General features: G+C 37.5%; 1 long non-coding RNA gene across 1 annotated transcript; it reads left to right on the top strand.

Annotated features, from left to right (window-relative positions):
* Nucleotides 1-390: 390 nt before the first annotated feature.
* Nucleotides 391-3,720, top strand: LOC104211636 (uncharacterized). The gene is made up of 2 exons (XR_707189.1): nt 391-931; nt 3,335-3,720. It is a non-coding gene; the product is annotated as an uncharacterized lncRNA (long non-coding RNA).
* Nucleotides 3,721-15,178: the final 11,458 nt, after the last annotated feature.

The raw sequence follows: 15,178 nt of genomic DNA, 5'->3' as shown, positions 1-15,178 counted from the left end.
ATTTTAGGCCCAATATAGCTATTTCAACTAATTTTTACTTTGTTACTTTATTTTATTACAAGAAAATGAAAATTACAAAAAAAATTGTTTCATTAATATTTTGTAGTCATTTTTAATCTTGAAAAATACCAAAAAAAATAGTTTTGTTTTAACGGTCAGTCTTATTTTAATAGTTATTTTACTTAAGTAGGACTAATTAATAAATGAGATCGTTTTAATCTCGTTCGCAGGGAAAGATTAAAACTTGGGCTCGAGCAACCCATTTTAAGGCCTAATTTTTGGACCTACCCCATAATTCCTAGGTCCATACCCCTAACATAATCCCTACCCCTATATAATAGTACTTAATCCTTACATAGACCTACACCTTGAAATCCATGGGATCCGCCGTTTTTCAAAGGGGACCCAAAAAAAATGTCACTTCTTCTTCATGAGCACAACATAGAACACCTAAGACCTAGAGCTTGAAGCAAAATCGGCAGCATCTCCTTAACAAGGGAGAGCTCACCTTTAATTCCCTAAGAAGCTTCAGCCATTACCCATATATCCCCATCTCTTAACAGCACTACTTATCCCCTTCTTCTTCCTCATCGATTCATTAACCATCATCCATTCAATGGCCAACTAAAAACTATCCTAAAATCAACAAAATACCATGAAAAAACACTACCAAAGGCTCCTCCAAAACAGTCACAAAAATCTGCCGTGAAACAGCCCAAAATCAGACATCAAAATAATCCAAAACTCAGTGAAATTCGGTCAGAAATGGGAGTTCAAACACAACATAAATCCAGCAAAAACGCACCAAAATCTGCCTCTACAGGAAACCCGAAGCAGCTCCAAAAACACTCCAAAAAGGGTGGATGTTAAGTGAGGTATCCGTTCAAATTTCGACGAGGTTTTTCCGGCGAGTTTTCTATCTCAGTCTAAGGTTAGTTTCCATTCTTGTTCATTTTCTAATATTGATTGTCGATGTGCTTACATTCTTTCCCTTAATATACTGAGGAGTTTTTTTTATTTTTTATTTTATTAAGAGTCCAAGTCTCTTTACTCTTTTCTTGAGTTCTTATTAGTCATCTTCAATCTTTTGTTTGTTATTGTACGGTTTAAATTCCGCGGCTAATTCTATTGTTTGCACAACCATATCCAGATTAATGTTTGGTTAGTTATGAGTATAAGTGTAGTAATCCTAAGCCTTTTTGTCAATTGGGTGTAATGATTCATAGTATTTCGTTATTAAAATGCCCTGTCCATGTACACCTTTATGTGTCTGCTTTAATTGGTGTTTGAGGTCCATTAGCATGTTTGTTTGGCTCGAATTTTAGATTGCCTCACTGTCATGAAAGTTAGTTCCTTGAACCATTTGATTAGTGGAAATTGAGAAAAGTTTGTGATAGTTAAGTTAGAACGATAATAATAGCACACAATGTATGTGCCATGAGATTTACTTCGGTTAGAATAGAATTTAATTTTATTTGTGCAATAAAAGGGACATAAGACCCAAAAAAAATGATAAATTTGTAAGCTAGCTCATTACTTTGCCGATCAAATAAATTTATAGACTTGCCTAGTTTCTTAACAATAAATTGCCGATTAGTTTTTTCTTTCTAGGAGTGTAATTAGCCCATTTCTTATAACTAATAGATATTAATATAACTTCAAGATATAGAGTGATAATTATTTGGTAGTTATAAATAGTTTTCACAAGTTAGTAATACAATTGGCTTTGTAAATAATCTTTAATGTAGGAATTTTACACTCTTTTCACAATTCTCACCCTATAAAGTCATGGCCTTACAATAATCTCAAAATTTAAGAAGAATAATGAATACCGTTAGAGTGCTTTAGGCGTGTTTTGAATTTATCATCGTGATTATGTACACGTTCGCATGACATAACCACGATTCCTAAAATTAAAACCAAGGTATGCGTTCGCGCAACTTTGGATGCAACAATCTTAATTAATAAAGCGTGATTAATTGTGGACACGTACACATGGCATGATTTTTGACGCGCCAAACAAAATCAGTACACGTATGCGTGACTCAATTCTTTAATTACGAATAACTCAAGTGTGTAAAAGCGGCTAAAAAGATAAATGCACATAGGTTTTAAAATCAGTAATTGAGCAATTCTAATAAGCCAAGTATAAATTGCTAAGCGACCGTGCTAGAACCACGGAACTCAGGAGTGCCTAACACCTTCTCCCGGGTTAACATAATTTCTTTCCCGGATTTTTGTGTTCGCGGACCATAAATAAGAGTCAACTTCCTCGATTCGGGATTTTAAACTGGTGACTTGGGACACCATAAATTATCCCAATTGGCGACTCTGAATTTAATATAAATAATCCTGTTTCGATTGTCACTTAAATTGGAAAACTCCCTTATACCCCTCGCGGGGTGTAGTAAAAAGGAGGTGTGACATGTGGTCCATTATGCTATAGCGGATTTGTTTCGATGACCAAGAAATAACCATATAATGAACCAGAAGCAACTCAAATTTTAAAAGTATTTTCGCTGGCCACATAATGATTCAACTGGCCGCATAATGATTATGTTATTGGGAAATTGCATCGCGAAATGGACCAGACCCAACCCAGAATTTGAAAATCATTTTGCGGCCATTCTGCTGGCCGCATAATCATTTTGCTATCGCAAATTTGCATCACAGTTACCATTTTGTGTCCATTATGATGCCCACATATCTGTTCTGCTACCACATAATTGCACCACATAATTGAGTTTGGGGGTTATTTTTGGAATTTTTTTTATCCGACCCTATTTTTTATAAGGCCTTAGGGGGTCATTTTATAAGATATAACTTGATATTTTAGAGTGAGGGTATCAATTTAGAGAGAGAGAGAGGAAGGAACTCTATAAAATTATACTCTTCAATTCTTGCACAAATCTTAGGAATTCAAGAGGGAAACTTACAAGACATTCTACTTACAAGGTAAGACTTCATTCCTAGCTTTAATACAATGTTTAATAATGGATTTAGGTAGTATATTATCATGGTGGGGATTGTGTGACGGTGACCGAAAGCCATAAGCCCTCAATCTAGAATTTAAGAGTATGTGAAGGCTAGGAAATGTGGTTTTGGTGGTTTGAAGCAAATGATTGAGCATGTATATGACTAACAATGGTTGATGGGTGTTGTAGGGATATATTATATTGGTTGGCTGATTGAAAATTCATGGTGAGGGTAGAGGAAATTCTAATATAGGACCTTGTAATTGACTTTTCATATTAGGTGTTTGATGAAATGTCAGAATGGGTTAAATCTAAGAATACCTTCCTAACTATGGTTAAATTTGGTTATGTTTCTGCAGATTGTGTGGGACGTTGTAGTAATCTAAGAAAAACTCAAGCATGGTATGTTGGCTAAACTTCTCTCTTAGAACCATCGAATTCTGTGATGTTCTCATAAGTTTCAATTATGGTCGGCCCAAGTTCCTAATCCCATGTTCCGAGTTGTTCCTAATAAATTCAAGTATCCCAAGTAAGTATTGAGTTGAAAGATGCGTATGATCAAAAAGTGTTCCAATTGTTCCTACCCTATTATGACCTCTACGATAATATGTTCATATATATATCAAATCCCTATGTCCAAATGCTTTTATTATTTATAAACTATGATAATGTTTGGAAGTGAAAGAAGTGAGAGTGAGATGTAAGACGCAGACATGGTTGTTGTAACTAGTGCATTTGATTTGAATTCATATTTTAGTCATAAATCACCATGCTCTCCTTTATGAATATTTCCAATGTGATTTGAGTTATCACATATTTATGAGTTGAAATTGTGTGTTGCCCTTTTGGGAAAGAGTATTTCGAGGTTAAGTGGTGTATCACTCGTTTATGATTTTAACTCGTACTTCAAATGCTAGTCATTTCGCTTCATTCTTTGGAAAAGGAATATGTTGTGCTTAAAGCCTTGATTAATAATGAACCTAAAGTTGTGATTTTCGAAATATTTTATGTGTTGATGTTTATGATGATGATCCTTAAAAGAAAAGAAATGAAAGTATGAAATATGAAATACGACCGACGTTCCAAGAATGACATTACAATTGTGGCCACTGGTGCCCATGAAATGGAAAGATATGTGAAATATTATGAAATAAGCTATAAATCCTTTAAATAATAAATGCTTTGGGAGTAACCTTTAGTCACCGTGGAAGGGTAGGTTGAGACAACCAAACCCCAAAACCACACGTGTCGGTGTAGGAGTGAGTGAGGGGTAAAATCCCCGTGTGAGGTGATAAGAGTTTTCCTCGAATATGGGATGAGATTGATGTGTTGAGATAATTCTCTTTAAATGGGATGAGATGATTGCTAGCGGGATGTGAGATGACATCGACCCACATGACATTATGGTGAGACAACTTAGCCGATTGGGCTGAGATCGGACTCCGTGCTAAAAGCACGATGGTGTTGTGGGTGGACGTCACGGGGTGAGGCGGCTTAGCGATCAGGCAAAGATTGGACTTAGTGCTAGAAGCACGGTGGTGTTGTGAGTGGACGTCTCGGGGTTGTTGATACCCAATTTTTCCCTATATATTTTCAATATGCAAAATACCTTTCAAAATGGTATATATATGCATATGTAAGAATATCCAAATGTTTTATTAATTTGTTTTGCATAATTTTTAAAGATTTTTAAATCAATTTATTTTCCTCTTTTATCCTTAAAACCCCAATAATTGTTTTCAAAATTATTATTTTGGTAATTCCTTTATTGGACTTTTATATTTATGTTAAAATATAGCTAAGGTAATTTTTGCATATTTTTACAAAATTATTTAGTATTTTTAAGCTAAATTGCATATAATTGCAATATTAGCCCTTTTAAGATTCAATTATGTTTTATATTCATAAAATTAAGTCTGGTATTTTTAAATTGTTAATTATATGTTATAAATCATTTTAGTGCTTTTAATTCATTTTCAGAAATTAATTTACTATTTTTTATAATTTTAAAAGAGGAAAATTGGCTATTTAAATAATAGCCCAATTGCATTTCAATTATAGCCTAAATTGAACCCCAAAATAGATCCAATTTCCTCCAGCCCAATTTCGTTTAAACCGGCCCCTAACCCATTTAAACGACCAAACCCGGATTCCCACCTAACCCCTTTAATCCCAGCCGTTGATCATTTAGATCAACGGCCCCCATTACCCCTTGCCTTTTTTAACCCTTAACGACCCCTTAACCTACTTCATTTCTCACCAACCACCGCCTCTGAATCCCTATTCTCTCTCAACTCTCTCTGAAACCTCATGAACCCTAGCCGCCTCCATCTATCCCCACCCTAATCCACCCTAAACCCCGCCTGATCCGTGGCCATTGGAGATGTGTAATGGCCTCCTATGGCTCATGGTTGTTTGTTTCTGTGGCTTCATGGCCAATCCTCAAAGGAATCCGGTTCAGTCCTTGCTCGACTGCTGTTCATGGCTTTTCTCCGTCCATCCACGTCCTTTCTCCAGCCATCCATGGCCTTTCAAGGCAGATCCTTGATTTTCCTGGTTAGATCAAAAACTTTCAAAACTTTTCTCATCTCTTCTAAGTTTTTCGAAGTCCTAATATTTAAGATCTTTTGATTTCTTTCAGACCTACTTTAGATCTGTACTTGCTATGAATGTTTTAAGTGTTTTTCTCGAAAGTTTTTCAACTTTCCTTTCAAAATGACTTTTCGTTAAGGTTTTCCTTTAAGTTTTTCAAAAGATTTCTTCTTCGATTTTTAATGTTGATTGTGATTCTTCCATGTTTTGCTCATGTCGTTCCTCTATTTGAGTCAGCATGTTGAAAACCCTAATTCTTTTTAGTCTCATTCGAGCTATGAAACTATTTGTTTTGTGTACTGGTTTGATTAAGTTCCTTGTTCTTATTTGACTTACTTGTTTTACCATCTTTTAAACTCGATTATTGTTGAAAACCCTAGGTCTTTGGGTCTGAGATTGTTTGTTTGAATACTTGACTCGATTTAAGGTTCCTTGTTTCAGACTCTCTTTTTCTTTATGTGATTCATCTGATTCTGAGTTTTACTATCTTTTAAACTCGACCATTGTTGAAACCCTGATTTCGCAAAAGGTTTCCTCACTTGTTACTGTGAGACATGTACTTGTTTTGACTCTCTTCTTCACTTTTGTTATACGTGTGATCCCTGACTATCTAACTTTGTTCACTACCGAATCCTATGCTTATTTTTGTTGCTATTGTATGTTGTTTCTTTTGCCAATATGCTTGGCCTCACATGTTTGATGTTTCTGTTCACTCTATTTATATACTGAAGTACAGAAGCATGTTTCTTCCTTTATTGACCTTGATTTTATGACTGATTTCAAAAGCTTTTCTTATATGAGCCCTGATTTCACTCGCATGCTTAAAATTAATTGATTCCTTTCCCTTTACTGTGATGTTTTACCTTGCTGAATCCTTTCCAAAAATAAGCATATTTTGTACTCAGACTTGATTGTTCATTGCATGCTTTTACTATCCCTTATATAGCAATAATCAAACTGATTTCTTTCCTTATTTGAACCTATTACTACCCGTTAATCAGTGATTCCTTAATTAAAGGAAATTACCTGTGTAATTGATTCTGACTTGTGATTGTTTCTATATTTTTATTAAGGTTTTACTTATTACGTTATTCTTCACCTGTTTTCAGAACTATAAATACCCACTTTCTTTTCTTTCAAACAACGAACGAACCATCTGAGTTCAGAATACACACTTCACTCAAAACTCTCTCTCTTTTCTCTAGTACTCCTTGTGCTACTACTTTGCCTAGCAGGCTGAAAGCCAAGGCTAGGCTGTTTAAATTTGCTCACTTTTTCTTTCTACACTTTGCTTCTTACTGGGATGTCCTAGTTAATCTTCAAGCATCAACAACAACATGTTTCTTTAATTGTCCCAACTTCTCTTATTCTTGTCTACTTTGCTTATGTTTCTGCAATCAAGTTACATTACTAACATTGAAATATGTTCCCTGCCACTTTTAATTAATGCTCCCCTAGGTGTATGAATCCCAAACCCCACATCCCCTCTTTTTGTTTGTGGTCTCTAGCTAGTTTGTGGGCATGTCAACATCATTTATTGTTGTGCATGTCCAAACCTGATCCTTCCTGAGGTCATATGCTTCATGCAATGTATTCCTAAAACCCCTGACCCCCTTTGTGCAATTATTGATTCTATGTAATTTAAGTTTTACTGCTACTGTTTTCAAATCACCCTTACCCCTTACTACTCTCAATCCAGTTTTAAAATAAATCTCTGTTTTTGCACTTCCACTACACTCTTAGAACTTAGGTTCTGCCCCTCTTGTGTAAGCCTTGCCTTGGGACCCATGAGCTCCCTTTGAACTTGGACACATAAGGGCTGGCCATTCCACACTACACTCACATCTATCTGGTTATGCAAACTTGGGTGTAAGCACTGCCCGGGGTCCTTTGAGACACTTAGGGAACTTTGACACATCCAGGTCTGAGAAAGGCTCTGAAACAAGTGGTGCTTGAGGTGGTTTATTCCATAACTCAAAGAGGAAGTCAATAATCATGCTTCCTATGGTTGTAACTTCTTGTTTTACACTATTCTGATGTAATTCAGTATTTGGTCTGTAATAATTTGTAACATATATTGGGGGGTGGTTAGTGAATGGGATGGGTAATTATGCATGTTTAGCTATTAGAAGGGTAGAGAACATGCTTAAAGGATCTGTTTCTTTAAATTCTGCATGTTTTAATTCTACATCTAGATAATGTACCTATAGGACCTGTTTTAAATTTTGCATGTTTTATTACCACACTTAGACACCATGCCTATGGGATATAAATGGCTATAATCATACATCATGTTCATATGGCTAAAAATCAACATTTCTCATAGAAATCATGCCTATAGGAATTTCAAGCAAATCCTGCCTACTTCGTTTCACGTTCAACTAGATATCATGTCTATAGGAATTAAAAAATCAGCAATGATAGAGATCATGCCTATTGTATCTGAAACCAGCCTAATTTAAAATCAGTTTGACTCGTACTATTCTGAATCAGTCTTAAACAACCTACTCCTTTTATTAATACGGTTTAGAAAGCATGCCTATAGGATCCCTAAATCGCTCGTTTAAAACTGTTACTACTTTGCTACATTCTGAATCAGTAATAGACATCATGCTTATAGGATTTCACCAACACACTTAGGCAAGCCTTAGGTGATAACAACAAAATTGTGTCCGCCTTTGTTAATTAGTAACTGCTACAACCAGCAGACAGGCCTGATTCAGACTTTTTATCTGAGTTATGTAATAAACTGGTCTGCTTCAACAACTAAACTTCTCCTATCTTAGTATTTTTAAAGTCTGACCCTAAATATGTTTAGGTCATGCTACTTATGTGCTTTACTTGAGGTGGTATATATGAGCCTTTTGGTTGCTTACATGTTTTCACCTAATATGCAGTCCTATGTGTTTTGAATGTCGCCTTAGTCTTTTACCTTTAAAACCTAAGAGTCAGCCTAAAATCCTCCCTCTTATAGGAATAGTAGTCCTCAATTCCTCCGGGACTAATAGGAATAGGACGGGTAATAGCATGCAATAGAGGTCGAGACCAATCCGCGCTTTAATACCTTAACGGGGTGGGAAGGATAGATATGGATATGATGACCGGTGCACTAATACCACGTGTATCCCCTCTTTTGAGGAGTGTCATACCGAGTATCGCATTGATGTGATCCATACTATAAATAAACATAGGACTCCTCTCTCCTTTTATATTTTCAAGTATTTGTAAAAAAAATGTAACTCCCTTTCAAAATTCGCCTTTAATGATTGTTCTTTCAAACCCTTATGTGTTCAAACCTAAATCCCTTACTACTTGAGCCTATACTTGTCTATTTGTTAATTGTACAAATTCACAAAACTATCTGGCCGAGAACCACACTAGTGGATCCTGAGAGGTGCCTAACACCATCCCTTTAGGATAATTTCAAGCCCTTATCCCATCTCTGGTTATCAAACAAACTTAGAAATGAACTTTATAGGTTTCCTAATGCACCTTAAATCATTAGGTGGCGACTCTTCAAATGCAAAACCCAGTTCCCAAAAGGAATGAGTTGTCCTACACCCAAAATGTCATAAACCCGATTTTTCGATGCAAAGAGGGAAAAAGGGGGCGCGACAACATGGCGACTCCGCTAGGGAATCTTAGGCTTTTACCACTTCAAATTGTCTTGTGAATTTATACTTCTATATGTGCAATTACTTGTTTAATTCCTTTAAGCATTTAACTGTAAAACTGACATGTCTTCTTGTTTCTTTCTTTATTACCGCTTTAAATTATGAAACTGTTGTATTTAGCGCTTTCTTAACATGCAAATATGTGCCAACATGTTTTAATTATTACATAATCATGCTTAACATCATACTTCACTCGTGCCAAACAAATACCATATCAACACTTATAATGAGTGGTTGCGCTCTTCCTATATTATTACACCCCCTAAATTCGAAAAGGCATATTTGCGGTAAAACCAGTCGATCAGCGGTGCAGTCGACGGTTCTGTGCCTTCCCCCCTTGAGTTGTCCGCTCAAGTGTACCAGTCTAAAACCCCATAGAAACCATACTCTGTTCAAATTATGCATGCATCATGGTCAAACCTAGCCGGGTCAGTTATGTTGTCCACATAATAATCCTTTAAGATAGCTTTGTCCAAAGTCCACCGGGTTTCCCTGAACCCAAATGGACACCACCATGTTCTGTGCATTTATTTGGAGAACTAAATGCTTTATGCCAATTGTTGATGTTAAATAGTCGATTCTGGAGGGGGTAAGGGCCTAACCCTTTTGTTTTGCAAAAATATGAGGCATAACGTCCCTAGATTCGGCATGGTCACCAACATCCACCCAAGATTACTAAGCTAATGGAAAGATCTTCACTCTAGTGATCAAACCCTCGTCAGAACTGGGAAATCTACCATCCCTTTTGGAGATCCAACCTAATAACAAGATCATAGAAGCTGCCACACTGTTTTGGGATTGTAAAAGGGCTGTATTCCGTTTTGGGGACATTGAAATGACACCCTTGCTAGAGGAGATAGGAGGATTGGCCGGTCTAGTGTGGGGAAACTCCGGGTCTGGTGATGCTTGAGAACCGCAAAGACAGGTTTCCTCAAAATGATGGGTTTAAAGTAGAATCTAGAATGGACATGTCTGAAGAAATCCTACATTCCTTTTGAATATTTGTATGAAAGGTACGGTCACAGCAAATCCTACTGTACCTACCCTGACGAGTTTGCCATCACTTCTTTGGGGCACATTCATCGAAGGGTCTTCGTCTTCATGTTTTGTTTCCTGGGGTTGATCGTGTTTCCGATGAAGAAAGCAAGAATCTACACCAGGCTGGCTAATGTAATTAAGACCCTAATGGAAGGGATTGGTGGGCAGTCATTCAGCATCGTGCCCATGATCATTGCAGACATATATTGAGCCTTGGAGAAGTGTCAACAAGGAGCAAAACAATTCAAAGGCTGCAATTTATTACTTCAACTCCGGCTCATGGAGCACCTCCAAAGGGGCGAATACCGACAAGAGATTCAGCGAAGGGACTGGGATGATCACATCGCTTTCCATCATCCAAAGTGAATGAATTACATCCCCAATATGTCCGCTAAGCTAGAGGATGCCAAAGGATGGGTTGAGTTATTTGATACTTTTACTGAGGAACGGGTCCAATGGATGTTCGAGTGGTTTCCAACCGAGGAGTTCATCGCCCGATCCAGAGATGCACCTGTCCTGATACTAATCGATCTGAGAGGAACATACCCTTACGTCCCTCTCTGAGTTATGAGGCAAGCTGGTAGGAAGCAGGTTATACCTAGGGTCGGAAAGATGAGTCATTTCCAGGCTAACTTCCAGAATGATGATAGCCCTTACAAGTGCCAAGCTCAGCATATGTGGCACTGCAAGATCATAATGGGGAGAGATACCATCGAGCCAGACAGGTATCATGATGGTTGCGCTCCTTTCTACTCAGGTTGGTTGGAAGACAATCATGATGGTCTGGGCAAGGCAGGGTTTGCTCGAGGTCACAGGATTATAGATGAAAGGGTCGAGGCACAAGTCAAATACAACCAGCTGTGCAAAAGGATCCGTGACGGCGAAAGTGAACACTGCGAAATACAAGAGTCCAACCAGAAACTGATTGAGGAATGGAAGGACATGGCTGTCAGTGCCAGCAAGCGACTAGGATACTTAGAGCAAGGCATATTGGAATTGGAAAGAAAGTTTCTCAAAAGGGTCGAAGATTGTCAAAATGCTGAAGGGACAGAAGGCGGACACCTAGCCAGAGCATACTTGTTGCTGGGACTTCGTGAGTTGGGAAAGTTGTTCGACGGAGCCAAGGGTGCCGAATCCGGGGAAGGTCCTTCTGGGACCAAATAGATAGGAGTTTATCTTTTCACTTTATAAATGTAATAAGCCCATGGCCATTAGTGACTTTTACTTCTTGTTTATTTAGTGTCGATTTGGGATTCGTCTATTTCTATTAATAAAATGAGGCATTTAGCATTCTAAGTTCTCCAAAACAATTTATTGCTAGGCCTACCTCGGGCACAAAGAGGTCCCCAAATTAGGACACGATTTAAATTCCCGCACTATGTGTTTAAATACTGTAATATTTTTTATGATCCTCACTAACTTGGTTACTTTTTGTTTTATTCTTTGTTTTTGTTTTTATTATTTCCCTCTGTGAGCACGTGATTTTTGCCCTATATGAATTACTCTCACAAATTCAAAAAAAAAAATTCCATTATTTTCAATTTCGTAGATTTTTGTAGTATTTTTCGTTAATTGTTTGCATTTGTCTGCGCATGTAATTTTGTTTAATTCATGAAAAATACAAAAAAATATGTTGCATTTGCATTTAGGATTTAATTCTATATTTTTAGATTGAATAGCAAATTAGTTATTTTAAGAAATGGAAAATCACAAAAAATAACTTATTTTCACACTTTTAAATTTTAATTTTGAATTTTGGTAGTTTTCCTTTAAATTTTGTTTTAATTAATTGTGGTTGTTATTATTTAGAGTTACTTATCTGAATTTGGTAAGATAATTTGATTAATGTAGTCGTTATTTTTAATTTGTAGAAAAGGAAAAGAGTTTTGAAATAATAAAAGAAAAGAGGGAAAAGGGATTAGAGAGGATCATATTTTGGACTAAAACCAATTCAATTTCCCCCAGCCCAAACGAAAATTCCCCTCATGCCCGTCTAAGCAATCCCAAATTCGTCTCCAATACCCGGTCTGCCCCACTCAAATCAAAACGACATCGTTTCATGGGCAACAGATCAGGACCATCGAGGTTTTATGATCGGACGGTCCTGAAGCACGGGTCGTTTAGTATTTAAGTGTCCAAACAAGCCCCACCCCCACCCCCTTCATCGTCTCCGGCACTCCCAAAGATCCCAACTACACCCCACCGTGCACCGCTGCCGTAAATAGCCCCACGACGGCGGTAAGTGTCCGATCGACCCCAAATTTACAGCAAATGTTCCCCTCTACCACCCCATCCCAGATCTCCGTTCAATTTCCTTCAAATATACCCAGAGCCCCTCGAATCTCAGTTTATAGGTGGAAACCCTAGCGCTGCCACAGTTTCTCTAGTAGCGGCGCCACCTCTGTTCAATCCCAAATTAACACCCCATAACCTCCATGACCTCCTCTCTCCAAACCCCTAACCCATACCCCTCAAATCCTTCCCGAATCCGTCGAATTTTGAATCTAGGGATAGGGTTCGAAGTCCCAAGAGGTCAAAGTGTGTTAATCCTTGATTCCATGGTTTGCATGGCTACCTGCTCCTGCTCTTCTGAAGATTGAAGGTTGTTTGAACATGAATGTGATGTCCTTCACTTGTTCTTACAAATAACAACTCAGTAACATCACTCTTCGTTTAAGCCAGTGTTTCAATTAGGTTTCGAGCCGTGATTTGGTAAGTTCCTCCTTCCCTCTTGTATTTTCTTTCACTGTTTCATCTTCCTCCTTATCCTTTCTCTTTTGGTTTGGGCGAAGTTTGTTTGGGTTTTCTGAGTTCAAATTGGTTCCATCTCCTGTTCTCTTTCCCTCTTCTTTTCTTTTCGTTGTGAAAGCTTGATTATCTGATGTCTTTAGTCCACCTTGTTTTGTTCGTCTAAGTCTTTCATCATCAGTTTAATCACCTAGTTAATGAAATTAGACCCATGATTTAGTTAAATTGCTGTTATGAAATTAGATTGGTTAGTTCATTCATTTTGCTTTTGGTTTCCGCTGCTTTTAAACAAATGGTTCCAGGCTTCTTTGTTTAGAGAAAGCTTGGGTCAGTTTTTCAAAATTGGAATCATTATTTGATTTTAATTGACTCTGAGGAATCTGAAGCCCAAGAAGGAATTAAACCTGGGTTTTTAACCCGTATCAAATCAGGCTTTTGGGTCAGCTTGACCTGTGAGTTGATGAGTGTGATTAAGGGGCATTTGGGGGGGGGGGTAGTTTAGGTAATTGGTTGAGGAAATCTCTCAAATAACTGCCTAGAAAGCTTCCTAGAAGATGGGATTGGGACTTATATGAAATGCTGATTTTAAAACTGAGGACATGAGAGGAAAAATGAAAATTCAAAAAGGGTTCAAGTGCAAAACTGAACCCATTCTTTGCTGCCCTAGTGCCTTGCCTATAAAGGCAGCTTTTCTTGCCTTTCAAGGCAGACCTAAGAGACTTGAAAGAGATAAAAATTATGAGAAAATAAAAACGACTGAGAATTCTGAAACTGCACTAATTTCCAGCATATTTCTTTGATAAAAACTGATAAAATTCTGTATCAGCTGGGGATTTCTGATCTTCTTCATTAGTTAAAATCTCTGAAAGTTTCACATCTTGCACCTGGGTTGGGAGATGGTTTGATTTTTGTTTTTTCTGGGCTTCAAGCTGCTGTGAGGTCACTGTTGCATTGATACTGCTGTGCTTTTTGTTCTGCTGTTATCTACTGCTTCTTCACCTCTTTTTTCCCTTTCAATTTCTAGGTATGCTTTTGAAACATGGATGGAATTGAAACCTGATTGAGCTGTGTATTAAGATCTGTGATCCAGTTGGTTTCAAATGAAAATATCAGTCCCTGTTGTGTTTAATTCTACCCTGTTATCATTTATGTTTTAGTTTAGCTTCTTATGTGCATTTCATGTGACCTTAATCAAATCTTAAAACGTTGAATAAAATATGTTTAGGATTGCGGGTGCATTTCATGTGGCGCAATCCAAAGACGTATTTTAAACGAGGTTTAATCTTCTTTAAAAATTAAATAAAAGCGGTTAAAAGTTAAAATTTGCACATAGGTTTATAATCGTTAAAAAATCAGATAATAGGCCAATTATAATAGTTAAGCGACCGTGCTAGAACCATGGAACTCAGGAATGCCTAATACCTTTTCCCGGGTTAACATAATTCCTTACTCGGATTTCTGGTTCGCGGACTGTTAAACAGAGTCATATTTTCCTCGATTCGGGATTCAACCGGTGACTTGGAACACCGTAAATTATTCCAAGTGGTGACTCTGAATCTTTAATAAATAAATCTTGTTTCGATTGTCCTTTAATTGGAAAAACTCCCTTATATTTATGCCCTTTATGGGGTGTAGTAAAAAGGAGGTGCGACAGCTCTGGCGACTCTGCTGGGGATCCAACCCAGAATATCTGGTTCAGGGTTCAAGAATTCGAGCTTAGAATAACTGTTAGTTGGCTTTATCCATTATCTGATTTTGTTATATGATTTGGGCCTAATGTGCTAATTGATTGCTTTTACCATTTGATATTTCGTGAACTGTATCTAAACTGTTGCGAAATCCCTCTTCTCTCTGAGTCTTCTAAATCATGAGGAAGTGTGCACTTCGTGTGACTTCTTTTCTGTTAGAGTAATACTCCAAATTTAGAACGAGGTTCGGACAAGTTGCAAAGCAGGTGAAGATTCTGTATTCCCGGTACGCTGCCCCCCCCCCCCGGCTCGAGTTGTCTGCTCGAGTAAGCCAGGTCTAGAACAAATAAACCCAGGTGTAAACCTAGTATAACAATACCTCATGTCGGTTCCCTAGTAGGAATGTTTGTTTGCATCATGCACATTTTGGATTTGGAGACTCAACACAGGAGTTGGGTCTGTC

This window comes from Nicotiana sylvestris, chromosome 9 (genome assembly GCF_000393655.2).
Source record: "Nicotiana sylvestris chromosome 9, ASM39365v2, whole genome shotgun sequence".
NCBI classification, from domain to species: Eukaryota; Viridiplantae; Streptophyta; class Magnoliopsida; order Solanales; family Solanaceae; genus Nicotiana; species Nicotiana sylvestris.
This window is presented reverse-complemented; position numbering and strand designations above follow the sequence as displayed.